Genomic DNA, 21,671 nt, shown 5'->3' with positions numbered 1-21,671 from the left:
CTGTCATACTGCTTGAGGCCAATGGGAAGAGGCATATAGGGTGCTTCTGACTCGGCAACTGTTTCCTATTACCCCACCTTTTAAACCAATTCTAGCTAAACATTAGGCTAACCCAGACTACAACTTCTGCTGGAGTCTCCCTTCCAATGTAGTAGTTCCTGTTCTCCATCCCTGGAGCCACACTTATCCAAGTCTCCCCGGCTTGTACCACCCCCTTCTCCCATTTCCTCTGGCCTCTGACCCAGAGAAACAAGCTACCCAGACTCTCTAGCAACCCCCTTGGCCCCAGGCCTCTGGCCAGCAAGGGACTGGACAGACTGCTTGTACCTGTCTGGCTGTCATCAGACCCACAGAAAGGAACTGGCCAACCAGCTTCAGGTACCACTGACTGAGGGTCCCACTCAAGGTAGCAAAGGTGCCGACCACCAAGCATTGACGGCGAGCGGGGGGAGCCCCCCCCTCCAATTTCCTCTGAGCACCCACAGACGGTTTTGGGGGTGAGAGCGAAGAAATGAAAGGTGAAACAATTTGGGGGAAGTCAACCTCCACTGAGGCATGTGGTTATTAAATGTCACGGATGTGTTAACGCACCCCTACAGGGAATCCAAGCATAATTATGATCTTTTCATCAGTCATAACATGTCTGTAATTGGCAAGAATCCTCCCTCAAACAGCTCCTTCTTCTTTAAAAAAAAAATTGTTTTAAATGTTATTAAATGGTGGAAATCCTCCTTTTTAGCGAAGAGGCCCCCATGAATTCAACTCTTGGCACAAAGCTAATCAGAGCTGCCTGGGTTGCGGCCAGTTGCTCTTCTGAGCCACTGGAAGACTTGCCGACTGCTAGTCTGCCCCGTGTCAGTTGACAGTATGACAGTAGATTAAGTGCTACTAATTTAATAAAGCTGCTCTGAGGATGGAGCCGATCTATCAATGAAGACCAGAGATGATCTCATGCCTGGGGGCTCGAGAGGGGCAGCTGAGAATATCGAAGTGCCTCAAGTAATACTGGGGGGAAATCTATCGATCCTCTGTAAGGTGCAGTTATTTTTAGTCACCTGACTCTCAGGCACCCAATCATTACCCATATTCATCAGAGACATAATGAACAGAGGTATTGATTAGCAGGGGTAGCTGAAGAGATTTCCCAACAGTGCCAGTTCACGCTGATAGGTCTCCAATGGGAATACAAGCCATGCAGCCCAGGAACATAACTTACTCTGTTCTAGGTCCTTCCATCGATTTTATGTTGGGGGAGAAGGGGAAGGAGGGAGAGACAGACACTCTTGCACACAGTGGTGCTCCCTTGACCTTTCCCTGAAACCTTCCTTGAAAAGAAGAGAAAACCAACGCACTACAACAGTCAACAAGTACGCAGCCCTGCTCCAAGTTGCCTGCTTCTCTCCAGGCTGGCTGTCCTACCTCATCTCTGATTGCCGTGTGTGTTATCTTGACTTATAGAGATGTGCTCGAAGCTGGGACGTGCCAGTCAGAGCTCAGAGCCATCAGGCAGACGAAGCCTTTTCCCTCCCCTAAAGATCAACATATGGCTTCAGGAAATTATTGTGTTAGGCTAATTGCACCAAGTTGGCATGGTAGGAGCATAATGAGTCCCGGTTTCAGCACACTGACCCCAAACCCAGTGATGCCAGCGCAGAGTAACTTTCCAAGCATTTTGCCTCATGGCAGGAAACCTCATTGAGCTGCTGTCTGCAAAAGGCATTTGGTTCTATTTCTAGCGTGCGCCCTGATCCTGCACTGCATGCTCCAATCGTACAAGGGAGTTTGCTGTGCGGTTCAGGCGAGCGCTTGTCCTTCCAGAGAGCTGGTGGTGACCCACAGCCCACAACCATCAGAAGCCATGTCTTGCCTGACGGGTAACTAGAAACCGTTATGAAAATGCTGATAGGTAACTAGAAACCATTAAACCCCAGGGAGGAAAAAGACTGTAAAGGATCAACACAAGGACAGCTATAAAAAAATAAATCTCAGATGCATGATTAGAAACCAGAAATGCACAAAGTCCAACTGTCTGTCATCCACACTGGATATTAGCAACACTTGACTTGGATATTAATGAAATGCTGTAGGAACTTGAAGTCACCTCTTAACCACTGAAGCTGGAGGCAAGTTTCTCTTTGCTCCAGTCTCTTCTTACCTGAGTCCAGGGTTCTGATGACGTGCAATTTCGTTTGCCTCCGATTATTCTTGCCAGCGTGCCTTAATCTGTCTTACCTTGGCCAGCAGACTTGTTCACCTTCCAGTCCAGGAGAGGTCCAGCGTCTCCTTGGACTTTAGACTTTTGTATGTACCGCCTTCAGCCTTTTCTTTGCCCGTCTTCATTCTCTTCATCGTGATGTTCAGTTCAATTTCTGTTTTCTTGGCTGAAACCATTAAAAAAAATCAGTTCAATATATTTGGATCCCCTGGGATTAGACTGTACCTTAACTTCTTTCCAAACGTAAGAACTTACAGGGAAAAAAATATCAAAGATTTCAATCATTTTAAATCCTGAGTTCAGTGCATTGTGCAGCAACTTCAAGTTTTTGGAATGCTCCAAAAAACATGGTCATAAGCAATTGAATTTGGACGCTATCAGGGTTTGGGGCATGTGCTGTGTGAGGGGATTTAAAATTATTAGGCCACTTCCAGGTTTTAGAGAGATTCATTTTTATAAATGTAAGTGCTATTAACAATTCAAAGCACTCTCATAATTCCCCATCTTTGTTCTTCCCCGATCTCAATTTCAATTTTTTTAAGATTTTTTTCTTAAGTGGAGAATTTCCTTCCCAAGTTTCACAAAGTCATTTGCAGACTGAAAACAAGACACTTATTTGATTATTTTCAGATGTCACGTCAATTGGTCTTGAGCAGAAAGTAATCCTGCAAGATGTTATGCTTTATGCTTTCTGTTCTTTCAAAAACCACAAACCTGTGTGTTTGAAAGTATGTCTCTTTCCAAAAAAGCCCTCAGCCACACCCACAGAGTGCACATGTGAGGATGGCTTCAGGCTCATACACAGACATGACTTTTCAAGGAAGCAACAGAGTCCACTCACTTCACAGATCTACTGTGAGTGTAAGCAGAGAGTGGAGAAAAAGCCAGGGTGAAATCCAGCAAGTTGTGTCTGGCAGGGAATTGTGTTCTCAACACTTCAAAGATGGGCTGTTTCTCTAACCCTCATAGTTTGTGGTACATAGTAGGTGATCAGTGCTCATTCATAGAATAAATGGGTACGGTAAATGGGGACTAGAGGTGGGTGGATGGAGCCCTTTGTTAAATGCCAAAGTCAGAGCCAGCCTTAAGATTAGGCAAAGGTGAAGGCTGCCACGCCTGTGTAGAACGCAGGCATCAGCTATCTGAGGACTCTGGAAAGCAAATAGTAGCAGAAGCACTGAAGAAGACAGGCAGGATTCAAAATACTGCCGAAATGGCCTGACTTTGCCATTTCCACCTCCACGTGCCCCAGCCCGAACTCATGGAAACCTGAAACACACAAGTGGTTCTCAGGGCTGGACACAGAGCTCTCCAGGAGAAGCCCTCTGGTCAAGGAGCCAGGAAGAAAACAGTGGATGCTCAGGGAGAGTGGGGGAAATTCCCTATTCTTTCTTTTTGCTCTGTTTTTCCCTGCCTGCCTCAAACCCAAGCAACCCTGTGACAAAAGGAGCAGCAGTAGGGGAACCAGTAGGCACCTAAATTCTCTGGGAAGGAAGCTGCCCTTCTGGACTGGAGGAGCTGCTGTCCCGAGAGGGTAGGGAAACTCCTTTTGCTTTTTAGCTCTGTCTGTCCTCCCACTTGGTCTGGGAGGTGAGCACAGTCCCAGGAAGTGACCCACAGAGCACCAACTTTCCAGCCAGAGGACCAAAAGGGCAAGGCGGGGAAGTTCCAGGGAGATCATGGAGAGGGAGGTCCTTGGGAAAGTAACCCCTTCAAATGAATTCCTGGGCTCACCCCTGAGATGCGCATGCATGGCTCTAACCCTACAAGCACAGGCTGGCTACCGAGCGGTGCTCACGTGGGAGAGATCCGAACAGTGCTTCAAAGGTTTTGAAAACGGAACTGACACTGGAACTAAGACCCACAGAAGACTGGTTGGAACTTGCAACCTGAACTAAGGTTGAATGCCTGCTAAAAACATGTTGACATTCTCCACAGGATTTAAACAAGGCCCAGAATCTCATAATATGTGTGGTAGGCAAACTTCTTGATTTTTGTTTGTTTTTCAGCTGTGGTAAAATATACATAAGCAAAAGGTATCATTAACCATTTTAAAGTGTATCGTTCAGTGGTGTTAAGTACCATTCACATTGTTGTACACCATCACCACCATCCATCTCCAGAGCTTTTCATCTTCCTCAACTACAACTCTGTACCCATTAAACATTGACTCTCCATTGCCCCTATCCCCACCATTCTGCTTTCTATCTCTATGAATTTGACTACTCTAGGTACCTCATCTAAATGGACACATACAATATTTGTCCTCTGTGACTGGCTTATTTCCCTAGCGTAGTGTCCTCAAGGTTCATCCATGTTGTAGCATGTGCCAGGATTTCCTTCCTTTTAAGGCTCAATAAGATTCCATTGTGTGTATACACCACATTTTGTTTATCCATTCATCTGCTAATGGGGAGTTGGGTTGCTTCTACCAGTAGGAAGTAGGAAGACTTCTAAAATGGTCCCCAACGATCCTCTATAGGAGTTTTCATATCCTTGTGATCCCATCCCCTTAAGTGTAGGCTGGACCTAGTGCCTTACTTTTAACAACCTGACTGTGATAAAAGTGGTAAGATACAGTCAGAATATAATCCAAAATTTTTCAGCCTATGAAGAATTAGGAAAATCTTTCACACAGAAGACAATCAATAGATTATATTACCAAGATGACAAAGGAGGAATTACTTGAAAAATACTTAAAAGCAAGTATTATTTAAATGCTCCAACAATAAGGGCAAACTCTCTTGAAACAAATAGAAAGCTAGAAGGTCTCATAGACCTCTAAATGGAAACTGTAGAACTCAAAAATAAGATTATTAAAATTAAAAATTCACTGGATCAGTTCAATAGCAGAATGGAGATGACAGAGGAAAGTCAGTGAACTTGAAGACAGGTCAACAGAAATTACCCAATCTGAACAACAAAGAGAAAAAAATTGAACAGAGCCTCAGGGACCTGTGGAATAATAAGAAAACATCTAATGTGTGTTATTGGAGTCCCAGAACTACAGGAGAAAGTTCAGTGAAAAAAAATTATATGAAAAACTGATCGCTGAAAACATTCTAAATTTTGCAAAAGACATAAACCTATAGATTCAAGAGGCTCAGTAAACCCAAACAAGATAAAGCCAAAGAAATGCACACCCAGGCATGCATAATCAAATTGCTAGAGTCTACAGAAAAAAAAAAAAAAACCCAAAAGAAAAAAACTGAGAAAAGATACATTACTTATAGGGGAACAATTGGAATGACTGTGTTTTTTCATCAGAAACTAAGAAAGCCAGAAGGAAGTGGAGCAACATTTTATAAGTGCTGAAGGAAAAGACCTTTCAACCCCAAATTCTAAATCCTGGAAAAATATTCTTCAGGAATGAATGTGAATTAAAGACATTCTCAGATGAAGGATTTCTCAATTTCCTCCCCCACCCCAGCATATATGTTCCAAAAGAACTGCTAAAGGAAATTCTTTATAAAGAGAGGAAATAATACCAAAAAGAAAGTTTGAACTTCAAGAAAGAAGGGAGAGCGACAGAAATTATAAATGTATGGGCAAATACAATAAATTATTTTTCTATTAATTTTCTGATGGTTTGAAAGCAAAAAATATAGCATTGTCTGGTGGTGTTTTCAATGTATGTAGGTGTAATACATAAGACAATGATGACATAAGGTTATACCACATATGATTCTATTTATATGACATTCTCTAGAAGACAAAACTGTAGCAGTAGAGGACAGCTAAGTGGTTGCTAGGGCTTGGTGTGGGGGCAGAGTATGACTACAGAGAGATAGCAGGAAGGAATTTTTGGAGTGATGGAACATCACTGTATCTTGTTTGCAGTGGTGGTAACAAATCTATATATATCCTGAATTTTATAAAATACAGGGAGAAAGTCAATTTTACTGTATTTTATTTTATTTTTTTAAAAAGGAATTAGAGTTAGGTCCCCTGGTACTCTGATTTCAGAGAGTGAAATCTGCCTCCGCCACCCTCTCACCCTCAGCTCTAAATGATACATCCCTTACTCTTACTTGTTTGCTTTTACAGGAACATCCTTTAAAAAGGGCAGAGTCCTTCCCATCAAAATGATGAGGCTTAAAATAAAACCCTGTAGGGGAAACTCATTGACTTAAATTCACCTTCAGTTTTAAGTATTCTTTAGCTTATTTACAGCGGTGTGTTCTGATTGAAGAGAGCCTGAAAAGGGAGGCACAGGACATTTTGACAGGAGGTGCCTCCAGTGAATATTTAAAGGATCGGTCTGGAATTATCTAACAGCCTTCATATTAATAGACATATCTTGGAGAACGCTTCAAATATTTGCAATGGAGAAGGACAGAGGCAGAATGTTTGTGATATTAACCACCTGGAGCCCTTCCCTCTAGCACAGTAAGCAGCTCCTAATTCCTGACCATGGCACTAGAGTTCTTCAGTACCCTGCAATTGCTGACTGGAAACTCTGAATCCCCAACTACTCCCTCCAGATTGCTCCTCATGCACATACAGGCTGCAGTACCACTGGGCAACAAGGGCGTAGGTATGAAGGACATCTTGGATGTTATGTCTACATTGGAAAGTCCATGGACTAGCTGCTTCATCAAAGTAAGCAGTGAGTGGAGTACAGAAACCAGCAAGGGAGATTGACAAGAGTGGTAAGGAGAGAACCAGACTTGTGGTAGGGAAGGTAGGGAACTTAGAAGTGTCAAAAAGTAAGTGGTCAGCCATATGAAACACCCCAGAGAATTAGGTATGGTGAAAATTGGGAAGCATTCATTGGATTTGATGATTAGGGAAATTGTTAATACTTTGGTGCAAACAGGGCATGTCCATGACATATGCGTCACAGTGCCTACCAAGTCCAGCTTTCCTTGCTAGTAAACACTGCTCCACCCTCAGCACCAACACAAGAAAAACATGCTAGGTGGACTGCTACAGGACAGTGGCCAGACACTGTACCAGACATGGGTGACTGACCCAAGAGCAGTCCATTTGTAGGCTGGTAGGTGACCTATGAGGAGGTCTGGTACAAAGCAAACATAATAATTAGCTATTTAAACCAGCTCTGTCCAGGCTTTGGACTCTGATACATAGAGTAGATTGAGCAGTTGGATGTTAGAAGAAAACAGAGCCAGCATTAGAAGACAAAGAGAGAGAGAATAAGAGAGACAGACACAGGCTAGGAATGCTGAGAGAGAGAGAGATGGATAAAGAAGCAGGCCCCTACGGCTGCTCTGGACTGCAGGAGTGCATGGATCAGGATGTGTGTGGGCTTCATTAGGAAGTTTGGTGGCAAAGGGAAGAAAGCTTGTGTTAGATTGCAAAGGAGGGTCAAGGGTAGCAGTGTGTGTGTGTGTGTGTGTGTGTGTGTGTGTGTGTGTTTAATAAGAGGAAAGACTCCATCATGAGGGAGGATGTGGGGAATGCTATTATGCTTACTCATTTAAGTCCTAACTCTCAACCTAGCCCTACAGTCAGGGGAATTGTGCTTCTGCTACAAATACCCAAGGGGTACAGAAATGCCTAGAGATGACCACCTACCCAGCAGACAGAGGAGCTACTGAAAATTCAAATTGATCAGAGTGGGAGGAGGGAGGAGCACCATCTATGAATCTGAAATATGCACGAGACTCCCTTCTAAGCACTTTACCTACCTTTCCTCATGTTTGCCCCCCACCACACCTGTAGAATTAAACGTTATCCTACTTTATGGTTGAGAATTTGAGGCTTAAGGAAGTTAAGTAACAGAGACCATTGAAACTGTACTTTGAACTCAGACCTGTTTGTCTGAAGTCCTGCTCTTTCCACCTTTCATCCTTTCTCCTACTCACGAATCTTATACACTTATCAGTCAACAAGCAAATTTTTGTTGAGTTCCTTTGGGTGTAGCTAAGAGAACAATAAAGAAGGTTTCCAGTATAGTCGAGAAATAAAAATATGTGTAACATGGTAAATTACAATTCATGGTAGGCCAGTTGGGGTCCAATCGGGAAAACAGAAACTTCACTAAGTATTTCAACAGAGATAATTCAATATGGGGAATTGGTTAAATGGGTGTTGGAAGCCTGAAAAAGGAAAAGGAGAATACTGAGGGAAAATAGATAATAGCTACAGGGAGTAGCTACTACCCCTAAGGCTTAGGGGACAAAAGGAAGGAAGTGATTGGGTCATCAGAACCTTGAAGTTCAGAGGAGAGGCCTGTTGAACTGGGCCCTAGAATTCTGAGAAAGTAAAGGGCCTCTGGTAACTCAGGAGTACAGACCAAGTGCCTCATGGAGCTGGGGCTCAGACCTGGGTAGGCGGGCTGCCTGGCCAGGGCTTTTATCTCAGGAGCTTGAAGAGGGGGAGCCTGAAGAACTGAAACTCAGATGAGGTGAGAGCATTGCTTGGCTACTGCTGGTACCTCTGAGGTTGTACGATGAAGCTGGTTGTGTGTACAGGGAAGGAAGTTGGAGGTCAGAACCAACCTCTACTGCCTGGGGGCAACATTGACAGCAATAGCAGGCATGCAGGAAGGAGCAAGTCCATTTTCTCTCCCTCCTGCCTTCTAATCTCTCTGGAATTACCACTATTGGCAACGTGTAACAGGAAGCCAATTGGCAAAGGAGAAATGGAGGTGGCAGAGTTCCAGCCTTGGCATCCCAGAGCAGAATCTAAAAGAGTGTGTTTAGACCTGAAAGACTATAGCACATGAAGCAACATACACTGATTGCCAAACAAGGTGTAGAAGGCCAGAATGGAGGGCGGAAGCCATCCCAGAGGCTGTGGTGGTTGAGGGCGGCAAAGAGATGGGACTAGGGCCGAACTCTAAGTGTTGGCCGAGAGTGGATGAGGGACCTCAGGCAGAGCTACAGGAAAGCTTAAGGTATGTCTGGGGACAGATTAGAAGCAGGAGACCAAGATGGAAAAGTGGGCTTAGGGATATTTTTAAAACTTAAATAAGTAAATTCAGCATCATTTTTATGGAAGTTGTTAACTGCAGAATGAGCAGTTTGGCATTTGTCTCTTTAAAATGAAAGAAAGAACCAAGCAGTGAAGAAGCCCCCTCCTAATGATTCCCTTCATTTCATCACCAGCTCAGTGTCTAGGATATGGAAGTTACAGAAGTAGAGCAAGTTTTAGGAATCTGACTGTTGAAGTCTGAGAGATTATCCAGGCCAGTGATTTTCGTGTGTGTGTGTGTGTGTGTGTGTGTGTGTATTTCTTATTGAAAGAACACTTTTTCCAAACAAAAAGTTAGGTACAACCACAAGGTATGAAACAAACACTCTGGGAGTGTCAGAGCTTCCCCCATTTAGCCTCCACTTTTTCCCACTGCAGGGGACTTTGAGATAGGTCTTGAAAACTGGAACACAATTTGCCAACCAGTGATCTAAATGAACTCCTCCACTTTATAGATGAGGAAGTGAAGGTTCAGAAAGTTTACTGGTTACTCCACAAATTAGCGCTACACTGTGATTACAATGCAGATCTTCCGACTTCTGGTCCGGGAGCATTTCCATTACAGCTAGAGTGGAGTGGTCATACAATTTATTGCCTCAGCTAGGATATGTTTTAGAGTAAAGGAGGACAATTAAAATAACTGATAGGCACGAACAGATTCACAAAAATTGTAACCTGGGACTGTCCTGAGCAACCCAGAATATCTGGTCATCCTAACGAAACCTTACTGCATTTTTTATACTTTCTAACTCAAGATTACCCCAGTCCCTACCTAATAAAGCCCTTCCCACATTTAGTTTTTGACATCCAGTACCTCTCAATCTAATGAGTGCACAGAATCCAAGACTGATCCGGGCCCCTCCCAGTCTTTCCTATCCAATATCTTTTAGTGTAAACTGCCCTGATATTTTCCTAGGCTTTCATTTGTACAGGGGTAACAGGGCCTTGGGCAACAACTACCTGGTGTTCAGAAGTTGAATTGAGGAAATGTTTGGGTTGGCCGAAAGCCATACTGTATCAATCAGGTTTTTAATTGAAAGCAACAGAGAATGATTGACTTATATTTATACAGAAAAGATGTATCAGGTACTACTGGGTGGCTCACAGAATTGCTAAGAAGACTGGATCACTAAACCCATGAAGCAAACAGGAACAAGCGAGGCTAAAACTAAGCAAACAACCAAAATCATATCACAGAACTAGTCCAGTGAGGACCTGGAAGATGTCACCAGCCCTGGGTGTTGGATACTACAGCTGGCATCGCTGCCTTTTAGACCCAGAATGACTTCTCCATTGACCTTGCTGCTTTTCATAGCCAGCTCTCAATTCAGAGAGTCCAAGTGGGTTAATCTGATTAGCCAATCCTAGGCCATCCCTGTTAGTCTAGTCTTTTCAAGCTCTTAAAGTGGAAAGGAAGGTTCTGTCTACAATACTGTATTTTTGTTCCCAAATGTTTGCTGCCCCTCCCTAGGGGGAGTATTATACTTTCCTGTCTCTTTGACATCTGGCTTGACCATGTTGCTTGTTTTGGCCATTAAAATTATAAGCAGAAATGATATGGATAACTTCCAAACGGAAGCATTAAGAGCCAGTGTGTACTTTCAAGACCAGCCAAGATGGCAGAGTAGAAAGACCCTGTCCTCTCACAAGAATACCCAAATCACAACTATTTGCTGATGAAAAAGACTAGAACCTATCAGAAAATATCTTCTACAACTGAAGACATAAAGAGGGAACGATGAGATGGATAGGAAGGACAAATGTGCCATATAATCAAGTCCCATACCCCCCAGGTGGGTGACCCTCAAACTGGAGAATAATTATATTGCAGAGGTTCTCCCACAGGACTAAGGGTTCTGAACCCCATGTCAGGCTCCCCAAGCCAGGGGTCCTGCACTGGGAAAATGAGTCTCCATAGCATTTGGGTTTGAAGGCCAGCAGAGCTTAATTTCAGGAGTCCCAAATGACTGGGAGAAATAGAGACTTCACTCTTACAGGGCATACACAAAATCTCAAATGCTCTGGGACCCTAGACAAAAGCAGTAATCTGATAAAAGTCTGGGCCAGACCTACCTGCTGGTCTCAGAGAGTCTCCCAGAGAGGCAAGGGTCAGCTGTGGCTTACCCTGAGGACAAAGACACTGGTGCAACCATTATTGGGAGCTTCCTCTACCACATGGATACTGGTGCTGACAGCACCATTATAAAATTCTCCCTCTAGCTCATTAGCATCAAGACCTGGCCCCACCCAATAGCCTGTAGGCATCAGTGCTGATAGCCTCAGGTCAAACAGCTAACTGGGTGGGGACAAAGTCCCACCCATCAGCAGACAGCTTGCCAAAAGTTTTCCTGAGCCCACAGTTGACTATAGACGTGCCTCTAGACACAGCTCCACCCACCAGTGGGCAAGTACTTGTCCTGCCCTCCAGGAAGGCTCCATTAGCCTCTGGACCAGCCTCACTCACCAGGGGGCAGACACCAGAAAACCACAAACCCACAGCCTGCAGACCCAACCTGCCCACAGGAGGCCAGACCCTACTCTGGGATCAGCTGGGCCCCAGCCCTACCCACTATCAGGCCAAACAAGCTTCAGGACACCATGGACCCCATACCCAATTGTGTCAGGAATCCTCCCCCCTGCCCCCTGGAGAGCTGACACAAGCTCTAGGGTCCCTGGGCCCTGCAGCCAGATTTCAGGATCTGGCTCTGCCTGCCAGTAATCTAGCACTAACCCTAGGACCTGGCTTCATCCACCAGTGGGCAGGCAACAGCCCTGGAGTTTTCTGACTCTGCCCACCAGTGAGCCAGCATTAGCCCCAGAGCCCTCGGGGGTTCTGCAGTCAGATGCCTTGTGACCAGGCCCCACCAACCAGCAGCTGGAAGCCTCTGCACAATGCAGGGTCTGACAACCAACCAGACTAGGGGCCAATGAAGCTACCAGACTGCCCACACAGTCATCCTGCCACAACTGAAAGACCCACACATCCCTCATAGGGGGAACCACTTTAGCATATAGCTTGGGTGACAACAAGGGAGTGCACTGCTGGGATGCACAGGATGTCTCCTACAGAAGGCCATTTCTCCAAGGGTGGGAAAGGTAACTAACCTACCAGATACATAAAATTACAAACAGTGACTTAAGCAAAATGAGATGGCAGAGGAACATGTTTCAGATAAAGGAAAATAATAAAACCCCAGAAGAAGAGCTAAGTGATGTGGAGATAGGCAATCTACCTAACCTAAAGATAATCAAAGAACTTGGGAGAAGAATGGATGCACAGAGTGATAAGGTAGAAGTTTATAATAAAGAGTTAGAAAATAAAAATAACTTCAAAACAGAGATGAAGAATGCAGTAAGTGAAATGAAAAATACACTAGAAGGAATCAATAGTATACCAAATGATACAGATGAAAAGATCAGTGATCTTGAAGACAGAATAGTGGAAATTACTGCTGCTGAACAGAAAAAAGAGAAAAGAATGAAAAGAAATGAAGACAGTTTAAGAGACCACTGGGACAACAAGTGCACTAATATTTGCATTATACGAGTCCCAAAAGGAGAAGAGAAAGAGAAAAGGCCCGAGAAAATATTTAAAGGCATAATAGCTGAAAACTTCCCTGTCTGGGAAAGGAAACAGTCACCAAAGTCCAGGAAGCACTGAGAGTCCCATACAGGATTAACCTAAGGAGGAACACATCAAGACACAGTCTAATTAAAATGACAAAAATTAAAGATAAAGAGAAAATATTAAAAGCAGCAAGGGAAAAACAGCAAATAGCATACAGGGGAACTCCCATAAAGCTATCAGCTGATTTTTCAGCAGAAATTCTGCAGGCCAGAAATGAGTGGCACAATATATTTAAAGTGATGAAATGAAAAAACCTACAACCAGGAATACTCTACACAGCAAGGCTCTCATTCAGATTTGATGGAGAAATCAAAAGCTTTGTAGGTAAGCAAAAGCTAAAAGAATTCAGCATCACCAAATCAGCTTTACAACAAATCCTAAAGGAACTTCTCTAAGTGGAAAAGAAAAGGCCACAAAAAAAAAAAAAAAAAAAAAAGAAAGAAAGAAAGAAAAGGCCACAATGAGAAACAAGAAAATTACAAAATGAAAAAGCTCACCAGTAAAGGCAAACATACAGTAAAGGTAGGAAATCATCAACACACAAAGCTAGTAGGGAGGTTAAAAGACAAAAGTAGTAAAATCATCTGTAAGCACCATAAGCAGTTCAGGGACACACAAAACAATTAAATGTAAAATATGATACCATAAAGAGTAATCATGATTGGAGGAGAGTACAAATGCAGGGTTTTTAAAACAAATTTAAAATTAAGAGATTGGTAACTTTAAAAATTCACACACATATATATAGACTGCTACACAAACACCTCATGGTAACCGCAAACCAAAAACCTACAAGAGATACACGCACAAAATAAAGGAATCCAAACATAACACTAAAGATAGACATCAAATTACAAGAGAAGAGAACAAAATAAGGGGGGAAAAGACCGACAAAAAACAAATCCAAAACAATTAACAAAATGGCGATAAAAACATACATATCAATAATTACCTTAAATGTAAACAGATTAATGCTCCAACTAAAAGATATCAACTCACTGATGGATACAAAAACAAGACCCATATATATGCTGCCAACAGGAGACTCACTTCAGATCTAGAGACACATATGGACTGAAAGTGAGGGGATGGAAAAAGGTATTCCATGCAAATGGAAATCAAAAGAAAGCTGGAGTACAAATACTTATATCAGACAAAATAAACTTTAAAAGAAGGACAAGAGACAAAGAAGGACGCTACATAATCATCAAGGGATCAATCAAAGAAGATATAACAACTGTACATACGTATGCACCCAACATAAGAGCACATAAATACATAAGGCAAGAATTAAGAGATATAAAAGGAGAAACTGACAGTAATACAATAATAGTAGAGGACTTTAACACCCCACTTACATCAATGGACAGATCATCCAGGCAGAAAATGGATAAGGAAACACAGGCCTTCAATAACACATTAGACCAAATGTACTTAATTGATATTTAGAGAGCATTCCATCTGAAGGCAGCAGAATACACATTCTTTCCAAGTGCACATGGAACATTTTCCAGGATAGATCACATGCTAGGCCACAAAACCGTCATCGGTAAATTTAAGAAAATTAAAATATCAAGCATCTTTTCCAACTACATGCTATGAAACTAGAAACCAACCACATGGAAAGAACTTCAAAAAACACAAGCATGTGGAGGCTAAACAACATGATACTAAACAACCAATGGATCACTGAAGAAATCAAAGGGGAAATTTAAAAAATACCTAGAGACAAATGAGAATGAAAACAGGATGATGTAAAACCTATGGGATTCAGCAAAAGCAGTTCTAAGAGGAAAGTTTATAGCAATACAGGCTTACATCAGGAAATAAGAAAAATCTCAAACAACCTAATGTTACATCTAAAGGAACAAGAAAAAAAAAAGTCAACAGAAGGAAAGAAATCATAAAGATGAGAGCAGAAATAAATAAAATAGACAAAGAAAACAATAGAAAAGATCAATGAAACTAAAAGCTGGTTCTTTAAAAAGATAAACAAAATTGATACACCTTTAGCCAGACTCATCAAGAAATAAAGGGACAGGGCCCAAATCAATAAAATCAAAAGTGAAAAAGAAGTTACAACTGACACCACAGAAATACAAAAGATCTTAAGAGACTATTATGAACAACATATACCAATAATATGGACAGCCTAGAAGAAATGGACAAATACGTAGAAAGGTACAATCTCCAAAGACTGCACCAGAAGAGATAGAAAATATGAACAGATCAATTACCAGTAATGAAATTGAATCAGTAATTTAAAAACTCACAACAAACAAAAGTCCAAGACCAGATAGCTTCACAGGTGAATCCTACCAAACATTTAGATAAGAGTTAAAACCTATCCTTCTGAAACTATTCCAAAAATTGCAGAGGAAGGAACACTTCTGATCTCATTCTATGAGGCCAGAATAACCCTGATATCAAAACCAAAGATATCACAGAAAAAGAAAATTACTGGCCAATATCACTGATGAACAGAGATATAAAAATCCTCAACAAAATATAAGCAAATCAAATCCAATATATTAAAAAGTCATACACCATAATCAAGTGGGATTTATCCCAAGGATGCAAGGATTTTTCACTATCTGCAAATCAATCAATGTGATACACCACATTAACAAACTGAAGAATAAAAACCATATGATCATCTCAATATATGAAGAAATACTTTTTACAAATTGCAACATCCATTTATGATAAAAACTCTGCAGAAATTTGTCACAGAGGAAGCATACCTCAGCATAATAAAGGCCATACAAGACAAACCCACCCCTAACATCATATTCAACAGTGAAAAGCCGAAAGCATTTCCTCTAAGATCAAGAACAAGACGAAGATGACCACTCTCAATACTTTTATTCAACACAGTATTGTAAGTCCTAGCCAGAGCAATCAGACAAGAAAAAGCAGTAAAAAGAATCCAAATTGGAAAAGAAGAAGTAAAAGTGTCAGTACTCACAGATGACATGATAGTATACATAGAAAATCCTAAAGACACCACCAGAAAACTACTATAGCTAATCAATGAATTCTGTAAAGTTACAGAGCACAAAATAAATATAGAGAAATCTGTTGTATTTCTATACACTAACAATTAACTATCAGGTAGAGAAATTAACAATTTCATTTACCATCACATCAAAAAAGAATGAAGTACTTAGGAATAAATCTACCTAAGTAGGTAAAAGACCTGTACTTGGAAAACTATAAGATACTAATGAAAGAAATTTAAGATGACACAAACAGATGAAAAGAAAGAACATGTTCTTGGATTGGAAGAATTAATTTTGTTAAAAGGAACATACTACCCAAGGCAATATACAGATTCAGTACAATCGCTATTAAATTACCAATGGCATTTTTCACAGAACTAGAACCAATAATTTCTAAATTTGTATGGAAACATGAAAGACACTGAATACCCAAAACAATCTTGAGAAAGAAGGGAGCTAGAGGAATCATGCTCCCTGACTTCAGCAACAGTAATTAAACTATACTACAACTATACTATACAGCAACTATACTACAAAGCAACAGTAATTAAACAGCATGGTACTGCCACAAAAACAGACACAGATCAATGGAACTGAATACAGAGCCCAGAAATAAACCCCCACACAACTATGGTCAATTAATCTATAACAAAGGCAACAATATACAGTGGAGAAAAGACAGTCTCTTCAGTAAGTAGGTAGTGCTGGGAAAACTAGACAGCTACATGTAAAAGAATGAAATTAGAACATTCTCTAACACCACATACAAAAATAAACTCAAAATGGAATAAAGACCTAAACGTAAGACCAGAACCCATAAAACTCACAGAGGAAAACATAGGCAGAACACTCTTTGCCATAAATTGTAGCAATATTTCTTTTGATCTGTCTCCTAAAGCAAAGGAAATAAAAGCAAAAATAAGCAAATTGGACCTAATCAAACTTAAAAGGTTTTCTGCAGTAAATGAAACCACTGACAAAATGAAAAGATAACCTACTGAATGTGAGAAAATATTTGCAATTTATATGACTGATAAGGGTTAATATCCAAAATATATAACTAGCTCAAACAATTCAACATCAGTAAAACCACAAACAACCTGATTAAAAAATGGTCAGAAGGGGCTTCCTTCATGGCGCAGTGGTTGAGAGTCCGCCTGCCAATGCAGAGGACAGGAGTTTGTGCCCTGGTCCGGGAAGATCCCACATGCCGTGGAGTGGCTGGGCCCATGAGCCATGGCCGCTGAGCCTGCGCGTCCGGAGCCTGTGCTCCACAACAGAGGCCACAGCAGTGAGAGGCCCGCGTACAGCAAAAAAAAAAAAAAGGTCAGAAGACCTGAACATTTTTCCGAAGAGGAAATGCAGATGGCCAGTGGGCACAGGAAACGATGCTCAACATCACTAATGATCAGGGAAAAGCAAATCAAAACCACAATGAGATATCACCTCACACCTGTCAGGATGGCTATCACCAAAAAGAACACAAAGAACAAATGATGAGGAGGATGTGGATAAAAGGGAACACTCATCCAGATAAAATGGCAAAGTAGAAGGCCTTGAGCTCACCCTCCTCATGAAAACACCAAAATCACAACTAACTGCTGAATAACCATCGGCAAAAAGACTAGAACCTACCAAAAAGGACGTTTTACATCCAAAGACAAAGCAAAAGCCACAATGACACGGTAAGAGGGGTGCTTACCTGCCCCTTTTTCATACCTGCCAGGCGGGCAACCCACAAACTGGAAAACAATAACATAGCAGATGTTCTCCCACAGGAGTGAGAGTTCTGAGCCCCACGTAAGTCTCCCCAGCCTGAGGATCTGGCCTTGGGATGAGCAGCCCCCAGAGCATTTGGCTTTGAAGGCCAGCAGGAGTTTAGTGCAGGAGTTCCACAGGACTGGGGGAAACAGACTCCACTCTTGGAGGGCGCACACAATGTTTCACATTCACTGGGACCCAGCACAAAGCAGTGACTCCATAGGAGCCTGGGCTAAACATACTGGCAGGTCGTGGAGGGTCTCCTGGGGAGATGAAGGTCAACTGTGGCTCACTGTGGGGGCAAGGACACTGGTGGCAGAGGCCCCAGGCAATACTGATCCACACGACCTCTCTCAGAGGTCGCCATTTTGGCACTGAGACCTGGCCCCACCCACCAGCCTGCAGGCTCCATGCTGGGACACCTCAGGCCAAACAACCAGCAGGGTGGGAACACAGCCTTACCCATCAACAGACAGGCTGCTTAAAGTAGCACTGAGTTCACAGACACCTCTAAACATACCCCTTGACACGGCCTTGCCCACGAGAAGGACAAGATCCAACTCTACCCACCAGTGGGCAGGCACCAGTCCCTCCTACAAGGAAGCTTGCACAAGCCCCTGGACCAACCTCACCCACCAGGGGGCAGTCACCAGAAGCAAGAGGAACTATGTCCCTGCAGCCCATGGAAAGGAGACCACAAACATAGAAAGTCATACAAAGTGAGACGGAAGAGAAATATGGTCCAGATGAAGGAACAAAATAAAAACCCAGAAGAACAACTAAGTGAAGCGGAGATAGGCAATGTACTTGAAAAAGAATTCAGAGTAATGATAGTAAAGATGATCCAAGATATCGGGGAAAGAATGGAGACACAGACTGAGAAGATACAAGAAATGTTTAACAAAGAGCTAGAAGATTTAAAGAACAGAGATGAACAATACAATAACTGGAATGAAAAATACACTAGAAGAAATGAATAGCAGCATAAATGAGACAGGAGAACAAATAAATGATCTGGAAGACAGGGTGATGGAAATCACTGCCATGGAACAGAATAAGAAAAAAGAATGAAAAGAAATGAGGACAGTCTGAGAGACCTCTGAGACAACATTAAACACACAAACTTTCACATTACAGGGATTCCAGAAGGAGAAGAGAGAGAGAAAGGGCCTGAGAAAATATTTGAAGAGATTATTGTCGAAAAGTCCCCTAACATGGGAAGGGGAAGACTCACTCAAGTCCAGGAAGTGCAGAGAGTCCCATAGAGGATAAACCCAAGGAGGAACATGCCAAGAAACATATTAATCAAACTGACAATAATTAAAGACAATAAGATATTAAAAGCAGCAATGGAAAAGCAACAAATAACATACAAGGAATCCCTATACGGATACCAGCTGATTTTTCAGCAGAAATTCTGCAGGCTAGAAGGGAGTGGCAGAATATATTTATAGTGATGAAAAGGAAAAACCTACAACCAAGAATACTCTACCCAGCAAGGCTCTCATTCAGATTTGATGGAGAAATCAAAAGCTTTACAGGTAAGCAAAAGCTAAAAGAATTCAGCACCACCAAACCAGCTTTACAACAAGTGATGAAGGAACTTCTCTAAGTGGAAAAGAAAAGGCCACAATTAGAAACAAGAAAATTACGAATATTGCATAACACAGGGAATATAGCCATTATTCTATAATAACTATAAATCGAGTATAACCTTTAAAAATTGTGAATCACGATATTATACACCTATAACTTAAATAATATTGTACAGTAACTATACTTCAATTAAAAAAACAAGAACAGCAATATTCTAGATTGGAACTGCCCCATCACCCTGGGTACAAGAAGTGAAGATGATGTAGAGCAGAGCCATCGCCAACCCATGATGGATATGCAGCATTAGCAGGAATTAAACCTTCTTAAGCCATTATGATTTGAGGGAGTCATTTGTTATCACGGCATATTTAGCTTAACCTGACTGATACATGCTCTCACCAAGATTCAAGATTCATATGATGGAGAATTCCCAAACATAGAAACAGACGTTTGACCAAAAAAAACCCCCAAGAAACCAAAAAATTTTGAAAAAAGAAACCCAAAAAACAATGACAAGTAAATTTCACTTCAATGTATAAAATTGTAATGTAATGTAATTTTTACATTATGTAATTTTTAAATGTAATTTAAATTTTTAAATGTAATGTAATTTTTAAAGCATCACCTTCCTTCTTCAAGGTCTCACTTAACCTTGCAGCTCTCCCAAGCACTAGCCTAAGGTTCTCATAATACTAGGAGTACAAAGTTTGCTTGAGTAGAACCCTTGGGACTAAATCAGCAAATTCTTCACAATCTCTGTTGTATGTATGTTAGAGAGATTATTTATATTGATCTTACTTTTTAAAGAATCACTGAATGTTAAAATTGATCAGGGAAGTCTTCCACTGGGAGAGAATGGTTTTTGAAAAACACTCAGGCAGATTTAGACAATAAGAAGTTGTAAAGCAAGTATGTGTGTGTGTATGCGTCAAATTCGTTTTTAGGTGATGTTGTTTCTAGAAGATTAGTTACATATTTTATTTTAACATATTTAATGAAAATAGGAATCCATTATTTCTCTAGTTATATAATCAAAATAGTTCTGGCTGTTTACTATAGAATTATTTTTCGTCTCCTAAGGAAATTAAGTTCAACACAATTTCCTTGCTTCACCCAAGGTTTTAAGGTTCCACTAGTTCATTCACATCTGCTCATGATGTTGCAGTCCTAAGGACTCAGTGCACAGACTGAAAAGAATCCTTACTTTAAAAAACAGGTCAACCAGCAAATTCCAAAGCAAATTTACCTTAGAGGCTTTTCAGAAGAGTCTGGGCAGAACTTGGTGGTGATGCCAGGTGTTAGCTAACCCAAGGCATGGAGATAATTTTGGGATTCAGCTTCTTGTTATCTTGGACTGAGAGAAGCAGTTTATGTCCTGAGAAGTCATCTAAAATGGTGTGGGATTTTTGTTTTAATTTTTAAAATTAATACCTGTTAATTCCATATACTTCATTTTCTTTACTCCTGAATCAATCCTGAATCTGGTTTTCCTGCCATTTTTCTCCTACCTGGTCAATCCACAAGTATCTTTTGAATACCTACAATGTGACCTTAGAGTGTGCATCAACTTAGGCTTCAAGGAATAATACAGCTATCTATTTCAGGGGTGAAAAAAAAATATTACCTTAATCACTAGCATCAGAGTTCCTCTTAAGGATAAGCAAGGCTTTCTGTAGTACATAATTTTCCAAGCCTTTTTTTATCAAAAGAGAGTGAAGAGGGCATTTTCCCTCTGGAATATATAGAAACAAGCAGACAGATGGACTACTCTGCTTAAGAAGTTAAAAGGAGAGGAAAAGGTGGGTGAGAGGTATTGGGCAACAGGTTGGCAGAAAAATGGTCAGTGAGAAATTTCCAGGGACAACTGTAGGTAAGGATGCCTAGTACCAACCAATACTAAGACTTAAAATATTGTTAAAATGGGGAGAAGGAATTCAAGATGGCAGAGTAGAAAGACATGGAGCTCACCTCTCCCCACAAACACATCAAAAATCCATCTACATGTGGAACAATTCTCACAGAATACCAACTGAAAGCTGGCAGAAGATCTCCTATGGAACCAAAACCACAAGAAAGATCCCCATGTAACTGGGTAAAATGAAAGGAAAAAAAAAGAAGGAATTGAGATGGGACCTGCACCCCTTGGAGGGAGCTGTGAAAGAGGAAAGGTTCCTTCAACCTGGGAACCTCCTTTGCTGGCTCAGAGGTCTGCTGGAACATACAGGGAGGTGGAGTGGCTTAGAATTTGCTCAAGAGGAGGGCGTGGGAGCTGGCTTGCTGCCAGGCAGGGTAGAGAGGGGCCGGCACAGACGGTCGCTGCCGTGTCACCACATTTCCCAGCCCATGATGCACACTTGCTGGTGCATGCAGTGGCTGGGTGGTAAAACTCGGGCTTCACTGGACAGACCCAGTGAGAGGCCTTGGTTTGGTTGTGGGGAGACAGCCTCAAGGGCCTAGACTGTGGCCTGGGCTGCCATAGTGGGTGTACACAGGATGGAGCGTGGGTCTGCCCTAGTAGCCCCATTGTCAG

Source organism: Pseudorca crassidens, chromosome 7 (genome assembly GCF_039906515.1).
Source record: "Pseudorca crassidens isolate mPseCra1 chromosome 7, mPseCra1.hap1, whole genome shotgun sequence".
Taxonomy (NCBI): Eukaryota; Metazoa; Chordata; class Mammalia; order Artiodactyla; family Delphinidae; genus Pseudorca; species Pseudorca crassidens.
Note: the sequence above shows the minus strand (reverse complement) of the source record.